This window comes from Macrotis lagotis, chromosome 4 (genome assembly GCF_037893015.1).
Source record: "Macrotis lagotis isolate mMagLag1 chromosome 4, bilby.v1.9.chrom.fasta, whole genome shotgun sequence".
Taxonomy (NCBI): Eukaryota; Metazoa; Chordata; class Mammalia; order Peramelemorphia; family Peramelidae; genus Macrotis; species Macrotis lagotis.
In genome coordinates this window covers 71,895,786-71,914,300 of record NC_133661.1, presented here as the reverse complement: position 1 = coordinate 71,914,300, position 18,515 = coordinate 71,895,786, and the positions used below count along the sequence as shown (strand labels likewise).

The 18,515-nt window shown below is 39.4% G+C and overlaps 1 protein-coding gene across 5 annotated transcripts in view; it reads right to left on the bottom strand.

Annotated features, from left to right (window-relative positions):
• The window catches only part of MAPK8 (mitogen-activated protein kinase 8), a 129,158-nt gene extending 117,531 nt beyond the window's left edge, over nt 1–11,627 (bottom strand). For 3 of the 5 annotated variants that reach the window (XM_074233099.1, XM_074233098.1, XM_074233100.1), the window contains exon 1: nt 11,418–11,626. The gene's annotated coding sequence lies outside the window, so the exon portion shown is untranslated. Of the gene's footprint in view, nt 1–11,417 lie in introns of all 5 variants that reach the window. The other 2 variants (XM_074233103.1, XM_074233104.1) reach the window with 2 other exon arrangements.
• Between the last annotated feature and the right edge of the window lie 6,888 nt (nt 11,628–18,515).

Sequence of the window (18,515 nt, the reverse complement as noted above, 5' to 3'; positions counted from 1 at the left end):
ATCTTTCACCCCTATACCTAAGCTATTTTCAAGGTCTGCTGATTTCCTCCTTGTAACATTTCTTGGCTATGCCTTGAATATCTCCTCTGCCACTACTATAGTGCAGGACTTCATCACCTCAATTAATGCAATAGCCTGTAGGTGTCTACCTGCATCATCTCTCTCTACTGTTTATTCAGTCACTAAATCAATTTTCCTAAAACACAGGTCCCCACCATATCACTCACCTATTCAATAAACTTCAGTACCCTTCTCTTTGTTTCCAGAAGGAAATGCATTTAAAGCCCTTAATAACTCAGTCACCTCGTCTTTTCAGTCTTCTTATATTTTATCCCAAACCCTTCAATCCAGTGACAATCCTGTTTGCTCCAAAAGCAAGACCTTCCATCTCTTGCCTCTGGGAATTTTCTCTGGCTAAACCCCACCTCCTCTTTCCAAATGCTCTCCCTCCTCTGCTCCAGCTACTGACCTCCTGACTTTTTTTCCAAGGAAACCCACTTTATATAACAACCTCCCCTAACTCCTTATTTCTAGTGCTTTCTCTTTTTCATCATTCCCTATTTACCTTGTATACAATTTGCTTTGTATACATCTGTTTGCATGCTGTCTCTCCCATTAGACCGAAAGCTTCTTTAGAGTGGTGCTTTCTGTAACCCTAGTGCTGTCCTTCAAAGATCAACTGCTACATGAAGCCTTTCCTGATCCTCCCAGTTGGTCATGCATCTAGCAAAAAATTACCTTGTAATTTGTTTAAGTTGCTAAGTGCAAATATGTTTCCCAGATAGACTATAAGATCCTTTAAAGCAGAGACCAGAAAGCTTTTGACTTTATATAATGTCTAGGAGGGTATTAATAAATAACTGTTGACTGACTATTCTGATTAGAAATAAGCAACACAATTTAGATGACAAAATGTAGGCTAATCTTTCTGATGGAATTTGGCAATTTAGCAAAATTAAGAATGAAATTAACTCTCCTATGGCAGGATGGGATGACAATTTGCTTCTAAAAGGCCTGAGACTAGTTTGAAAGGATCACAAAATGAGGGGCCCAGAAAAACAGGAATAACATATTATCTGGCATTTGTACAGAATATACATACATACATACATATATATGATGAAAGTAGAAGCAGAAGTGATGACTCATTCAGCATTTAATAGTTACAAATCACTTTAGATATATTAACTCATTTGATCACTGAAACTATGCATGCTATTATATTTATTTTATAAATAAGAAATTGAATCTAAGAGAGATTAGTTGACTTGTTCAGGGTCACATAGCTAGTAACTATCTGTGGCAGAATTCTAACTCAGGTCTTCCTGATTCAAAGTTCAGCACTCCATACACTCCACTGTATAGCTGCCTATAATGTCAAGTTTCCTTAACAACAACAACAACAACTACTACTACTACTACTACTACTACTACTACTACTACTACTACTACTACTACTACTACATAGTATTATCATTATATTATTAGTTGCATATAATATTACAGTTGCATCAGATATAAAATCTAGCTGAAAATGTCTACAATTTGTGTTAAGGATATGCTAACTATAAACAACTTGATTACCTTTTTATAGCTTTGGAATCAGGAAGCTGATAAATGGAAAAATGAGGAAGATCCCTTAAGAGTTCCTACCTGGAATGTATCTTCTCAACATGTTATTTTCCCCATTAAGGCATTAAATTCTTTTTAATATTAGCTTTATGAAAAAAAGTTCAGTCAATATATAGTCTATCTTCTAAATGGTTTTGATGCATTCTGAGATGACACTCTCCCAATTGTCTACTGGTTCTTATGTTGATCATCTTCATTCTTGCCTAGGCCTTTTCAGTCAATGCCAGACATCTCATTGGACATTTTATTATTATTTTTAGGTTTTTGCAAGGCAATGGGGTTAAGTGACTTGCCTAAGGCCAGATAGATAGATAATTATTAAGTGTCTGAGGCTGGATTTGAACTCAGGTACTTCTGACTCCAGGGCAGGTGCTCTATCCACTGCACCACCTAGCTGCACCCCCACACACACACTTGGACATTTTAAACTGATAATAAAAACTCCTCCTTTAAGACCCAGCTCAGATCATCTTCTTACTAGCCTTTCCTGATCAACTCCCCCATTGCTAAAGTATCTTCCTCCCTTCCTGCAGGTACTTTGTATACATTTCTATGTATTAACTTTGTATTTATGTTGTATGTTTTTACATATACTTGGTGTCCTTCCTATTACAATGTAAGCTCCTTGCAATTAGGGACAGTTTCCTTCTTTACCTGTGACTGGAACAAGAGGAGGCTAGAGAGTAGCTGTTGACCAGGTCAGAGCTGACATTCGTGATATCTCCCTTTGGCTGAATTCTTCCTTTACTAAAGCTCTACCAAACCTTTCTAGACTTTTTGTTACCTCTCCCATGCAGTTACATAGTACTGTATTATGCTGTCTCATTGGCCAAACAAAGGGCACAGCCCTTGAGGGCAGGAATAACTAAACTTTGTATTTCCTTTTATTCCCAGAGCTGTACTCTAGACCCAACATTGTTGAGTAATTTTTCAGGATTGTCCAACTCTTGACCTCATTTGGGGTTTCCCTTCTTGGAAAGACAGTGGAGTGGTTTCCCATTTCCTTCTTGTTCTCATTTTACAGATAAGGAAACTGAGGCAAACAGGTTTAAGTGACTTGCCAAGAGCCACACAGTTATTAAGTGTTTGAGGTCAGATATGAATTCAGGTGAGTCTCTTAACTCCCTTACTATCTACTTATTTTTTCTGGGGGCAATTGGGGTTAAGTGACTTGACCAGAGTTACACAGCTACTAAGTATCTAAGTCCACATTTGAACTCAGATCCTCTTGACTTTGGGGCCAGTGCTCTATTTAGTGCATGGCCCAGCTGCTCCTAACTATTTACTTCTCAAATTCTTGCATATGGATTACCTTCTCCAAGGTTACCAATGCTAATAAACTGCTAATAAACTCAAGGCCTTCCTTGCTTCAGGTCCCATTATTTCAAAACTTCTTTTGCACCTTTTCTTACTGTGGTCTAAATCTTTCTCTAGCACACAAAATAGCCACTCTCACTTTGTTCTCCTTCTTCACTCACTATTCCATTTTCAGTCTCTATTTCTGTACTCATATAAACATCTAAACACCCCAACCTAGATGTAACTAGAGATTCTGTTTAGGTCGCTTTCTTTTCTCTAAGAGATCTTCTCTGTTTCCATGGGTTCAACTGACCCCTTTTCTTAGAAAGCTTCCCAATTCTCCTAAGTGGTGCCAATCCTGGACTTCTCCTGCTGGAGATTGCCATGACAGTGGATATTATACTGAATTTGGAGCCATTAAGACTGCAGTTTGACTCTGGCTCACCCTTATTAGCTTATGTGATCCTCAGCAGGTCACCTGACTTCTCTCAGCCTCAGTGCCTTCATTTGTAAAATGACAGAAATCACAGCACATAGCTCAGAGTTATTTGTGAGGATCCAATGAGATATGTGTAAGGAGTTTTGCAAACCATAAAGTGCTATCTAAATGTTAGTTTGTATTATTGAAGTCATTTCAAATGGAGTTAAAAAATGTGGTTCCACTGTAGTTTTTCAACTTTGGTAGAAAGTTCTGCCATCTAAGCAGCCAAATCCACCATCTCAGAATCATTTCTGACTCTTCCATTGATCTCATCCAATTAGCTACTGAGTCTCATCAGTTTTTTACCTCCATCATATCTCTTATTTGTCTTTCACTATTTCTTGTGTCATGGTCCTTAGTTTGCTTCTTAATTTCCCTGGTAGTGACTTCTTTGGTTCTGTATTCCCAGACCCTAGAACAGAACTTTACTTATGAAAAGGTCTTGACAAATGTTTACTAAATTGTTTCCTGATGTTAATGGATTATCTTCTGCAATTGTGGATTTCAAGGCAATCTACCATATGTATAACAGATATAATTATGCCTTAATACAAAGATGATCTATTGATGAAACAAATTTATTAATAAAAAACAATCATGAGTATTGTTTTTATTTTATGTTAACTATACTGAAATGACAAATCAGAGTTACCACTTTTAAGGAAACTTGTGTGAATTATTTCATTTCAAATAAAATCCATTTTTAAAGTATAGGTTTTATGAAGCACACCATTATATAAAACCATACCAAATTTCTCAAAAATCAACCAGATGACTTCATAAGAGGAGAATTGGGGGGATGAGGTGAGAAAAAAGAGGTGAATTGAGGGAGGAAATGGGACATGCTTCTGTTTCTTCAGAGAATCAATTTTTTTTATGAGGCAACTCCAGTTGAAATGTTAAAGGATTCCTTTCTTAGTCCTGTGATCTGAAGAAACAAGATGACAATTAAAACTTAAAGATACCTTTAATATTATCTAATTCAAATCTTTCTTTTCATAAAGAAACAAGAACCCCAGTTGCTTTACCCTGGAAGACCTGTGGAAACCTAGAATCACTTCTCCTGACTCCCAATACCAGGCTCTTTCCTTTGTACTATCCTTTCAATAACAGAATAATCTTTAATACCCATCCTCAGTTACTAGAATGCCTAAATTTAAAAATCATAGCTCACTTCTGAAATGTCAGAGACCAATAAGTTCATTATTTTTCTTTCTAGGAATTTGTTTTTTTTTAAAGAATTAAACTACTTAGACAGTAAACAACAGAGTTCACTAAAAGAAACAAAAATTATATTATCTGTCTACTGTCATGATTTCCCCCCTTTTTATAGTTATTTCCTTTATAAAAGTTAACAGATCAATAGTTTCACTGTAGAAAAGAAACGTCAAAGTTAGCATCTTAATGGTCACATATTACTAAAGCAACTCAACTACTGTATGATTCAAATATAGAAACTTAAGTTCACTAACAAAACAGATTAATAAGTCATACTTGGTAGTTCAAATTCAAACTCTTAATTACAACTTGATTATTCTGTGACTGGTTGATTTCGGATTTGTTATAAATATAAATGATTTGTTGGTTTTTTAAACTATTTAGACTCCTCAGGAGGACATCCCCATGACAGCATTAGACAGAATATTGAAATTTCCAATCAAATTAATTTTAATGTAATTTGTTCTTTTTAAAATTTCAATATTTTATTTATTTTTCCAACCACATGCGATGAGAGTTTTCAACAATCATTTTTAGCAAAGTTTGAGTTTTTATATTAGTGTAATTCATTCTATGCCAATAGGCATTTCCCCTGGAAGTCAATGGGTATCTCAAAAAAAAAAAAAAAACAAACCACAATTATCTAAAAATAACCTTTCTATTCTGCCAAAATGTTGTTGAATTCTCCCCCAGCCCATCTTTCATAAAATATATAATTATATGATAGAAGAAGAATGATAGCATTGCATAGTAGACAGTTATCCTTCAAAGCAGAAATAACTGGGTTCCAGTTCTGCTTCGGAGAATCCTGACCTTGTCATCCTGCACAAGTCCCTGAGTCTCTCAGGCTCTAGGCAATAATGTCAAACTGAAATAGAAAAGGGAGTCGTTAAATCTTACATCAGGGTCCCTGGAGACTGCATACTGACTTAGAATTTTTTCTTTGTTCTACTGTATTTTCATTTATTTGTTAAATATTTCTCAGATACATTGTAATCTGTTGTGGGTCAGAATATGTCCCCCAACAATGAAATCACAGGCTTAATTTTTGCCATTATAATGAAAATGCATTGTCTTGGAGTCAGATCACCCACTTCAGTTTTTTAAGTTTCAAGTCCTGGCAAGGAGATTAACTAGCTATGTGAACATACATAAATCACAATCTCTCCAAATCAATTTTCTCATCTGTAAAAGGAGATCTGTACTACCTCCTTCATGCCCCATTTATGAGGAAAATACTTAATAAATTTTAAAGCATTACATAAACATATGTAATGCTTTACATAGAAAAGATAGCAACAAACATCTACTGACTCAAATTCTAATTTAAATTTTAAAAACCTATCCCAAACCCAACAAAAAGCCACATTCCTAATACAAAGAACCCTACCATATTTTTTTCATTTAAGACAATGAATAGGGTTAAGTGGCTTGCCCAAGTGTCACATAGCTAGGCAATTAATGTGTTGTCTGAGGCCAGATTTGAACTCAGGTCCTCCTGACTCCAGGGCAGGTGCTCTATCCATTATGCCACCTAGCTGCTAGAACCCTATGTTTATTAATGCCAAATGAGTCTTATCCTTAAAACTCAAATTCACTCTCAAGTTGTGTATAGGGGTATCTGTTGTCTTTTTCTGCTAGGGAAGTTTAGGATGGTGGATCACTTGAGTTTGTCAGATCTGAGCTTCAGTATAGCTAAAGCCAACTGGATGTTTGCTCTAAGTCTAGCACCAATATCGAGAGCCCTGAAGTGGAAGGCCAAAGGCTAAAGAGGAGTAAACCAGTCCAGGGTAGAAAAACAGAGTAGCTTAAAGTTTGCCTTCTGATCAGTCTTGAGATCAGGGCTGAGTGGCCATTGTACTTCCAAGCTATGCTTATCAGGGAGTCTCAACCTCCCTCCCTTTCCTGTCACCCCAAAAGGATCCACTGTCAGTTTTAAAAGTTCACTATGGCACTGAGAGCTTGATGTTTCAGTTTATGCATTTCATCCTTTTTGCAGTGTATCATTTTCTAAATTTTATTCATCAGCAATTTTTACCTATCAAGGTAACCACAGAACTGCACACTTCAAAAATTCTTTAAGAAATTCTCACCTATATGTATTATTTGTATGCCTGTTGTGTGTATATATATATGTGAACAAAGACTAGTCTTTATACTGTCTTAGAAAAGTAGCTCAAAACAAGAAAGCACTTCATTATTCTGCTGATTCTAATACAATGATTTATTTCAAATGCTTCACAGAACAGAGGATAATAATGAGGGGTAAGACTCAGAAATATACAGCATATTTATGGATGAGACATGAAATGAAATGGAAGGTACAGATGGCAAAAGAGTAAGTTTGGGTCCATATGGCATGTGTGCCTGAGAAGATTCTTGCACAAATAAGCAAAGACTTCTGGGAGACAAAAGCACATGGTTAAAAGTGAATGGGGGTAGGGGTGGGAAGAGGGCAGGAGGGAAAGAGAGAGAGAGAGGGAGAGAACTTTCTATATGAAATGGTTCTCAATTGAAATCTTGTTAGAAGATCATAGCAGCATATATGTCTTGGATACCCAAAACACTTTAAGGCTAATATGCTGCTATCTAAATCTATTTCTTTTTTTCAAATCTGAACAAAGAACTGCATAATATTGCTGGGGGGGGGGGGTAAGGGTTTGAGAGAGCAAATCTAGTCCCACCCCTCCTTTCATTAACAAAGAAACAAAGTCATCACCTCAACATCATAAAATAAGCTAGAGGAAGAAATGGGAACACAATTTGGGTCTCCTGATTCCCATTCCAAGAATATTTCCATTTTTATCACACTACCTCACCTAGTATAAGCTGCTAAAGATTAGGCAGTGATATTCAAAGGGAAAATCATTTTAAAGCACAAATAACAAGAAATGCCAAATATAATACTGAGATTCCACTCCCTATTCATTCAACTGAAATGTCAGAGGGTCTGTGAAAAGGCAGGTACACTAATAATTCTCTACCTTCTCCTCCCACACTTTGTCCCTTTGATCATCTCTTGATGATCAAAATTCCTCATCCATTAGCTCTGTACCTACTGTTTATAAACATCCCCAGGTTTAACCCACACTTCATGAGATTGTATCATTCCCACAAGGAATCAGAAGTCTCTTGAACCCACATTTCAGTGTTTCTACTCTCACTTTTCAATCTGACTTTCTGACCTCATTCATCTGAAAATGTTCCATCCAAGGTTACTCATGATCTCTTAGAGACCTTTCTTGCTTCTATTCTCTTTGCAGTGTCTAGCACTATCAACTACTCTCTTCCTACTTGATGTCATCTCCTCCTGAGTTTTCATGTTCCTGTTCTTCTATGCTACTAATTGTTCAGCTGCTTCTCTGGGTCATTTGCTAGATCATTCTTGTCTCATCCTCCTAAAGGATGATCTTCTCTTTTCTCTCTAGCCTCTCTCTTGGTAATCCCATCACTTCCTTGGCCTCAACTATCACCTCTATCCAACATTGTATCTATCAGAGAGTCTTCTGGCTATGTGTGCATATGTGTGTATATGTCTATATGTGCATGTGTAAATATATATACAAACATTCTTAATTTTCCCATACTCCAGTTCCACATTATCAATGACCTAGATAGATACATGCACATATCCATCCTCTTACTAACTTCCATATTTCTGGTAAGGGTCCAACCATCCTTCTAGTCACCTAGGTTCCCAAACTCAGTCATTCTCCATTCATTTCTGTCCATCAATCCCAATCAGCTGCCATGTCTCGTTAATTCTATCTCTAGAATATCCTTCATAGCTATCTCCGCTCTCTCTACTCATACAGCCACTGCACTAGACCAGGTCTTCATTATTCCTTGCCTGGACTACTGAAATAGTCTAGTTGGTCTCCCCAAATCTAGTCCCTAATCTATCAGCTTCTATTAGATGCTAAAGGCATTCCTAAGGCACAAATCTATGCCACTCTCCAGAGCTTCGTAAGCTCCTTCGTGCCTCCAGGATGAAATACCAATTGTTGCCTTTGGCTTTAGAAACCCTTCAGAATCAGGATCCAGTTCACCTACCTGTCCTACCAAACAGGACTCTCCTCCATTACTTACTGTTTCTCATACCCAATATGCCCCCCAACATCTCTGTGCCTTGCAAAGTAGATCCTATTGTCTAGAATCAGCTTCCTCTTCTTCTCTAGCTTAGAGGAAACCCACCCTGCCTTTAAAAGTGAACAAGGAGTGTATGTTCACTCCAGAAATTACTTTTTCTGCTTGATTCAATTTTTTTAGTCCATGTTGTTTCCCACAATAAAATGTAATTTCCTTAAGAGAAGGAATTTTTCCTTTTTTTGTTGTTGTAGCGACAGGGATTGGCATAGAGGAGATATTTAATAAATTCTGTTGAATTCTGCTGTTGGAGCTCTGAACTGACTCAAATATGCTGGAAAATGATTTGGAATTATGTAAGAAAAGCCAATAAGCTGTTCATGGCCTCTGACCCAGGAAGTTACAATTAGGTATATATTCCAAAGATGAAAATGACAAAAAGAAAGGTCTTATATAAAACATATCATAGTAGTACTCCCACTGAGGTAGAAAAGATTTTAAAAAAGAGGTGTCAATAAAGTAATATAATATTACTGTAAAGTAAGGAATCCTAATAAGAATTTAGAGAAACACAGGAAGATTTATATAATGTGATATAGGTGTACAAGAAAACAGAACCAGGTGAACTATTTCATAATGATAACAATAATGTTAAAAGAATACTAGAAGGAAGCTGAGCTCAACTGGTATAAAGCAAAATTTTGGTTCTGAGAAAATAAAATATAAATATTTCTTCTTAGAAGAAAAGTTTGTTGCAAGGTGGGGAACTATGTGTACCAAATTTTATACACAGATTTTATCCATCACTTTTGTTTAATTATTTTTCTTTGTTATAAGAGAGGGCTTAAGGAAGAGGAAGAATAGGGTTATAAAATGAGAAATGACGGTGATGCAGAGAAATAAAAATAAAAAATTTAGTACTTGCAGTTTAAGGAACATGTTTCCTCTAAAATTTTTTAATAACAAAGAAAATTGGAAATGTGCTGGTGCCATAAGGACTTATGACTTAATAATTAAAACTTGTATCATTTTATTCATAGTTTTATTCAATAGTTATTCAGATAACTACTGAGTTGCAACATTTTTGTTTTCAGGATGGTGAGACTCAAAAGTCAATTTACTGAAGTAATAACACTTCAATGGTTATTCAAGATTCACCTTCTTGGGGAAAGGCAGTAAACAAGAGGGCCACTAAGTCATTTCAAATGATGACAATTGCATGTGGCTTTCCATATGCATGTACAAAATATAATGCAAAATTAAAAGGAAAATTTGGCAAGTTTGTTCATCTTTAACTCTTTAGTTTCTAATATACTGGGCTCCAAACTTAAAAAAAAAAAGCAAATACTAAAAGCACCTCACATTGAATCATAGACTATTAATGACAAAAGGAGTCTTAGGGAGAATCTGATCCAATCCCTGAATTTTACAAACGAGGATCTTAAATATCAAGTCGTCGTATAGCTTTCTCTCTTTAAGGGATAAATTAGGACTATGACTTATAGCCACATATCACATTAAAATTTCATTTTACCTTCTGCTCCTAGCTCTTACTTAGAATGGCTACTGAAACTGCCAAGGAGTCACATAAACAAAAAACTAGCGAGCTCATAATCAAATAAGTTCATTGAACCTAGGTCAAAGGATTTTTTTTTAATCTTATCTAATGTGGCACAGTCGAGAGAGCTGGCTTGGAACCATCAAGTCACAGGTTTAGGTCCCTCCCCCGACAAGGACTGCCCTTGTAACTCTGAGCAAGTCACAACCTCTCGGGCATCTGAGATGGTCCATTGCAGAGGAGGAAGCAACTTGCATTTTGAGAGGGAATTTCCTTACTTAAGTTCCATATAGGGATGCAATAAATCCCGAGTCCGGTCCCTATCCCTAACTGTAAAGTCAACTGTGCTTATTGGGCACAGTTTACTATCTGGTGACGAATTCATAGAAAATATTTGACAGAACTCAAAGGGGGGGGGGGGAAAGCATAAAAGAAATATGCTTTTATTAATTTGCCCAAAGTCCAGTCGAGTTAAAAGATGTATTTAGCGCCTACTATGTGTTAAGCAGAAGCCTTTGCGATAATAAAGAAAGGGAAAAATCAGTTCCCTTTTAAGAAATTTTTAAAAATTTAAATTTCATTTTAAAAACGTCCTAGGAAGAGCCCCGGCCACAACTGCTGTTTCCGCCTGCCACTCGGGCAGAGGAAGCTGGGCAGGACACGGCTCCCCCTGGGCACTGATGGGTCCGGGCAGAACCGCGGCACGTCGCCGGCGTAAACAAAGCTGCACACAGGGCAGAAAGCAAACAAAAACACAGCAGGCGGGGCGCGGGGGCATCCCCTCGGCCGCGGGCGGGGGGCTCGCAGCGCGCCCCCCAAGTCCCGCACAACTTCTCCCCCGCCCCGTGCCATCCGCCGTGCCACATGGAGGGAGGCAAACACAGCGGGCGCAGCCCATCCTCGGGGGGGGGCCCGGGGGGCGGCGCGTCCCCGCCCCCGCCCCCTCCCGGCCCCCTTCACCCCGCTATTGTTCTCCGGCGCCCCCGGCCCCGCCCCCCGCCGGGCCGCCGGCCCCTCCCCCCGCCCCCCGCCGGGGTCACGGCCGCGGCGGCGGCGGCCCCGGAACATCCCCCCCGGCGGCTCCGGCCGGAGGAGCCGCCCCCGGGCCCCGGGCCCGGCTCCCGGCCCCGGCGCCGCACTCACCGCGGGAAGCGAAGCGCGAGTCCGAGGGCCCGGGGCCCCCCGAGGCCCCGCGGGGCGGCTGGGGGCGGGAGAGGACGGGGCGGGCGTCCGAGCCCGAGCCCGAGCCCCCGCCTGGCCGGTCCGCCGAGCTGCTCCGGGCTCCGGGCCGCGTCCTCCTGCCTCCGCCGCTCGCCCGAGGAACGAGAGCGCCGGCCGACGTCACCGCGCACGCCGCCACGTCACCGCGCAGGCTCCGCCCCCGCCCGCGAGGGGCGGGGCGGGGCCGGGGGCGGGGCCGGCCGGGGGGGGGCTGACCCGGATGGCCCGGGAGAGGGAGGCGGCTGGGAGGAGGGGGCGGGGCCACGCCGAGGCATGAATGAGGGGCGGGGCCGGGGCGGTCACGGGCGGGCGCGCACCCCCGGGCGGCCCCAGCGCGCCCCCCCGGCCTCCGCTGCCCCGTCCGCGAGGTGCGGCCGCGTGGTCCCCGGGCACCCTCGGGTCCCCGCCGAGTTCTCTTCCACGCCAGCACGCCCGGGCTGAGCGCTGCCGGAGGGCGCTCCTTCGGGACCACCAAGCTCTGGGGGTGCTTCCAGCATCCGACTGTGTTTTGTCTTTACGGGGGAAAACAAACAAACAAGATAACACCTCTTCTTCACAACTTCCAGGTCAGCTAGGTAGTGAAGGTCTGTCGAAGAAGGTAAGGCTAAAACGATGCTTTTTACTCAAAATGCCGTTGCTGCTCTCATCCCCAAGGAAGCTAGTCGAGGGCAAAATTGGAAAGTTGGAAAAGAAATTGTTTCCTGTATTGTTTCACAACGCCGGCTTGTAAATCTTGGTTGGAGATTTCTTGCTGATCTAGCAGTCACCTCCCGCTGCCATCACTCATGCTTGTGGAAAGTGCCCCATCTTTAGGATTCATCTACCAGCGGGGGTGACCTTGGGCAAGTCATTGAAGCTCTAATATCTCACCTGTAAAATAATAAGAACATCTGGACCGTCTGACCCAAACACAAATGAGATGATGTATAAAAAGCATCATCTATTCGTCCTTAATCTATTCACTGGGGCATCTATCTAACTGCCGAAGTATATAGGTCGCTGAACCTGAAGTCAGGAAGACTCAAACTCAAATTTGGCCTTAGACACCCATTAGTTATGTGATTCTAAGCAAATTACTTAGCCCTGTTTACCTCAGTTTCTTCAACTGCAAAATAAGCTGGAGAAGGAAATGGCAAATCACTCCAGTATCTTTGCCAAGAATACCCCAGATGGGGTCGTCAAGAGTTGAAAATATGTGGACAACAATGACAAATCTAGTCATTTGTCTGTAAAATATCCCTCAGTGCTTTATTAAGCAATATATAAATGTCTGTTCACTTAAAAAACCTAGTATAGAAGAATCAAATTTAAATCTCACTTTCCTCTAGCTTGCTATATGACAGTGGACAAGTCACTTAATGTTTCCTCGTCTATGAAAGAAAGATTAGGCTAGGCAAGGTTCCTTCTAGCTATAAATCTGTGCCTCCAAGGCTTCCCAGAGTACAAGAACAAAAACAAAACAGTCCTTGCCATGAAGGAATTTCCCTTCTCCTGGGAGGAATTAATATAAATACAGAGAGATAGTACTACTAAGTATTATATTTTAGCTGGTACAGCCCTAGATAAGTACTAGAACATTGCTTCAAGCTCAAAAAGATGAAATGAATTGACCATTCTTCACATTGCTAGTATGTGTCAGAAGTGGGATCTGAATACAATTCTCCCTGACTCTAAGTCTAGCACTCTATGAGCTATGCAACAATTTAAGTCACTTTTAAATCAACTTTAGATAGATGTTGGAGTTGGAAAGGATTGACTAGTACAAATTTCTCATTAAAATAATAATCAATTGAGAGTATTTAAAAAAAGAAAAGTCCTTCAATACATGATCCCATTTAAGCCTGTGAAGTAGATAATACAGTTATCACCATTCACACTTAATAAATAAGAATTCTAAGGTACAGAAAATTTTCATGATTTATCCAGTCACACAATTTATTGCTTGTTTATTAGTGAGAGTGGAACAAACTCTTCCCAATATCAAAGGCAATCTCTCTATATATACACTGTATCACTCTGTTTCTTATTTTAGTTTCCTTTAGAATCCACTGAATTTTCTGAATCCTTTCCCACTGTTTATCCCATTGCCATTACTTTCTGTTAAAAACAGGGATCCTCCCTTTCCTTTCCTATGAAGAAAAATAAAGTCTTGTATACAGGAATATGTTTATTGTCTATCTTCTTATGATTCCCTTTTCTGGTGAGGTCACAAGTCAGTGGTGTCTTGGCTACACTTCAAGATAAACACGCTGTCTATCTCCAAGTGTCTACAAGTTCTGCCTTAATGAAACATGTATAGCTACCAAGTAATATACAGCATGGATATGCTACTCCTCACATCTATGTTCAGACCATTGTTATGTTACCATTTGTCAAAATCAGTTCTTTCTTAAAACACATATCACTTACATCACTCCCCATAGATATGTATCACTACCAACAAACCAACAAATGACAGGCTTTTCTTTTTTCTTTTTTTTTTAAAGCACAAAACCTATAGGCTTTTGACTGTGAATGTGCAATTTGTGGGGAGAGTTTGTGTTTAATTTTCAGTTTTACAGAGACAGGATAATGAATTATGAAAAATGAAGGTTAATTTCAAGAAAGACAAAGCTGAGAAAGCATAGAAGGATAAAAGTAAAGATGACAGATAAAAGGTAGACTTCTATACTTGTGGTCCTGGTGTATGACTTTTAGCCATTCATGCCTCACCCCTCACCCCTCACTCCTGTACCCCCCCCCCAAGTTATCCAGGTAGAAAGGCTAGTGCAGAAGAAGGGGAAAGGAGGAGAAAGGGGAGAGAGAGAGAGAGAGAGAGAGAGAGAGAGAGAGAGAGAGAGAGAGAGGATTTTGGTTTCTGTGACTACATATACCCTGCTACTCAAACCCCTTTCAGAAGGTGTATGTACAGGGATCTATGATAAGTACAAAGAATATAAATATAAAGATGAAACAATCCCTGCCCTCAAGAAATTTAAATTCATATGGGAGAAAACATATATATATATATGTATGTATATATATGTATATATATATATATATGAAGAAGGAAGGGGTTCTGATATAAGAAATCATGGGAATGGTGAATTGATGCATAAAACAGTGCCTTTTTCAGAAGCAAAAGCTAATCTGGATTCAAATTTTGATTCAACTTTTTACCAGTATAATCTTGGGTAAGTCATTTAAGTGTCTCTGGGATTCCATTTCCTCTAAAGTCTCTTCCAATTCTAAACTCTTATGATGTTACAGGTCTGCAAACTTCCTCAATATAGTCCATACCTAGTTTACACAGTTTTCCTCTCCTTCATCACCTGTCATTATCCTTACGATTTCAGTATCTATTATAATAATCCTCCTATCCACCTGACCTTATAACTCCTCTACTGCCTTAGTTCCAATGACTTAATTCTCTAATTCACTTTAACTACCCCAAGCTTGATGAAATCCTGAACCTTACCATCAGTTTGAATTGCCTCTGCCTCCAAGTTTTGAATTCTGAAATTCTTCTCTTTGACCAAATCCCTTTATCCTTTTATCTCTACCTTGCTCTTACTTTTCCTGAATCTTCCCTTTACCACTTATTGAGGACCTTCAGGCCCTCAAGACCTCCCTATTCTGAATCCTTCATCAACCAGTTTCTGGTCTCACTTGTGAAACTAAACTGATGCTTTAGCCCATCTCAAACCATCTTCCATGAAATGCATGCCAATGATACTATAATTACTTTGGTATGTACAGAAACAATGCAGAGGGGTTGACAGTCACCATTAATAGTGAACTTATGACCTGGGTTTTAAAATATGCGATGCAGCTGCCCCAGGCTGCTGGTTGACACTTCCTAGGGTATTTGTAGCTACTACTAACAAAGAAAGCTTCTGTATCCTAATTGGATTGTTCAATGTTCAAGCTCCTTGTGACACTGTTTAACTTGTTCCCTACTAACAGTGATGTCAAAACTGCTTCTCAGCTATTTATTAGCTATCATTGACACAAATTTAACTATTTGGTTCATTTTACTTTATAGCTATAAATGTACATATTGGATCCAATTACAAGGCTACAAACCCCTTGTGGATTGGAATCATATCTTAATTATTGTTTTTTTCCCTCCCTGCTTACATGATGGTCTGTACATCAAAACACTCTTCCCCCATAATGTTTATGGAACTAGGGAGGTAATGTGATATGATAGTAAGCACATCAGTTCTGGAGCTGATGGTCCTAGTTTCAAATTCTGCCTGGAACATTATCTATGAAACACTGGACACTTTAGCATTATTTGAATCTCAGGTTCTTTATCTGTGTCTGTGTGTGTGTGTGTGTGTGTGTGTGTGTGTGTATGTGTGTGAGAGAGAGAGAGAGAGAGAGAGAGAGAGAGAGAGAGAGAGAGACAGGAGTCAGAGACAGAGAGAAAGAGCCAGAGACACACAGAAAGAGATAGAAATAGAATATTAATATAGTAGCTGTAATATCAATCTGACTAGGTTATTGAAAATATCAACTGAAGTAACATTTGCAAACTGCAAAAAATATCAGCTATTATTTTTATTGGTGGAGAAAGAAGTCAATGGAATTGGACTCTGGATCTCAGATATTCAGCTGTCTCTTAGAAAGAAAGATGGGTGGTAGGAAAAGGAGGCAGAAGTATGGGCAAGACGATGGAAAAAGATCTAGAAAATAGAAACAGCAGGATTTGTTACACTGCTTGAACTAGATGGGTTCATGGTCCCAGTAGATGTATCTGGCAGAAGCTAATGATGCTCAAATCATAGGGTCCTCAAATTTCAATAGTTCTGAAAACAGCCTTTCCATAGCTGCAGCCAGACCAGTCCCAACTCAACTTCCCCCATGGAGTGGGGGTTAGGAGTGGGTGGGGCATAGAAATAGTGGCTTCTGAAGGAGAGAGAATATTAACAGTTGAAGCCTTTCCCTCTTTGCTCCCCACCCCCCACTAATCCAGACATGTTAAAATAACCAGAAGCAGGTTAAGTTTCCCTTTAGGTCTATCCTTATGAGAAGGCAGAATCCATATTGGGGAAATGGAAAATTCCCAAAGTTGTCCATCTGCTCCTTAATGTAACAAATTTCTTTAATAAGAGACAAATCCCTTTATTCCACATAGGGAGACCCACATGGTTTAAAATAAGAATAACTGAGATTTATATAGGCCTCTAAAGTTGGCAAAATGCTTTGTATACATTATCTGATTTAAGCTTCACAACAGCCTCACAAGTATTACTGCTAACTATTAAGCTCACCTAATAAATTAGGCAATAGACTCAAGGCTGTCAAGTATTTCTTTGGTCACATAGCTTGGAGAAATTGGAGGTAGGATTTCAACCCAGGTCTGCCAAATATGAAGTCAAAAAACTGACCTACACTACTATGTTTCTTCTAGCTATGTCCATAAGGGAATAATGTAGAAGTGATCCTAAAACTTTTTTGACTGGGTGGGAGAAAGTGGAGAGGAAGTTAAAGAGTAGTCCAAGAGGGAGTTGCAGATAGAAAAAGAGGTCCCATATGAAACTTTGTACCCTTCATAATTATGCCTATAGTCAGGCCAACTATCTTCAACTGTGTGCAGACTAATAGAATTGTGTCAGTCATTCATTCAGGTTAATTAGGACTACAATCACTTAAACAGAAGAGGAAGGTAGTGATGGTCAATGTCTTCACCACTGCAATTGAATTTACATCTCAGTAGGTGATATTTTTTTTCTGGAGAAAGAAAAAATGATAGCACTAAGACAACCCTCAATTGAAACAAGAATTTGTCCAGGAACTTAAAATCTATTAAAAGTGTGTTTATTCCCATAGTACTGGAGCTTGAAGAGACCTTAGAAGTCACCTAGTTAAAGCTCCACATTTGATAGAGGAGAAAATATGTTCCAAATCACACAAGTAGTAAGTTTTGAATCCAAGTTCTCTGATCCCAGAATAGGTGTGCTTTCCATCATCTGATCATCTGATCATCTCTTTCTCAATATTTCCATGTCCTTTTCTGTGCAAAAAGAGAAGTTACTACCCATTCTCAGTTGCAAAGTAGCAGTTCTATTCCATTCATCAGCAAAGCTCCTCCTCCCTCTATATGCTTCTCCAATCTGTGCAAATCTAGTCCATTCTTTTTTTTTTTAGGTTTTTTTGCAAGGCAAATGGGGTTAAGTGGCTTGCCCAAGGCCACATAGCTAGGTAATTATTTAGTGTCTGAGACCGGATTTGAACCCAGGTACTCCTGACTCCAAGGCCGGTGCTTTATCCACTACGCCACCTAGCCGCCCCCTAGTCCATTCTTTAAAGCCTCCCCTCAACCCTTCCCTGTTTATTTTTGCCCTCATTGAGCTTGACCTGCTCTGAATTTCTATATTCCTTATAATTTCTACCACACATTGTAGGACTAAATTGTAAACTCAAATCACCGGCTTCTTTTTATATTAGTCATCTTGTCACCTATATTGTAGTACCAGGATGATACTAGGCATATTATCTTTTTTTTTTTTTAGGTTTTTGCAAGGCAAATGAGGTTAAGTGGCTTGCCCAAGGCCATACAGCTAAGTAATTATTAAGTGTCTGAGGTCAGATTTGAAATCAGGTACTCCTGACTCCAGGGTTGGTGCTCTATCCATTGTGCCACCTAGCTGCCCCATGCTAGGTATATTATCAATGAGTTCTGGCTAAGTATTTTTCATTGTATTAAGAAGGGGAAGGACCACAGGACCAAGCCAAGTCAGCAATCAGAAAGTTAAATTAGAAAATTCAAAGAGAGATCATTTAATCTAGTTCTTAATCTTTGTTTTGTGTCTTTCAAAGTCTTGTGAAGTCTATGGGCTTTATAAAAATGATTTGAAAATGAACAAAATAAATATATAGGATTTAAAAGGAAAATCAATTACATTGACGAAAAGATTATTTCCCCAATTTAAGTTCATAAACACCCCCAAATTTTTCCTGAAACTCCAGGTTAAGAATCCTTAATCTTAAAAAAAAACAAAAAAAATTTAAAAAAGAATACAAGAACCCTTA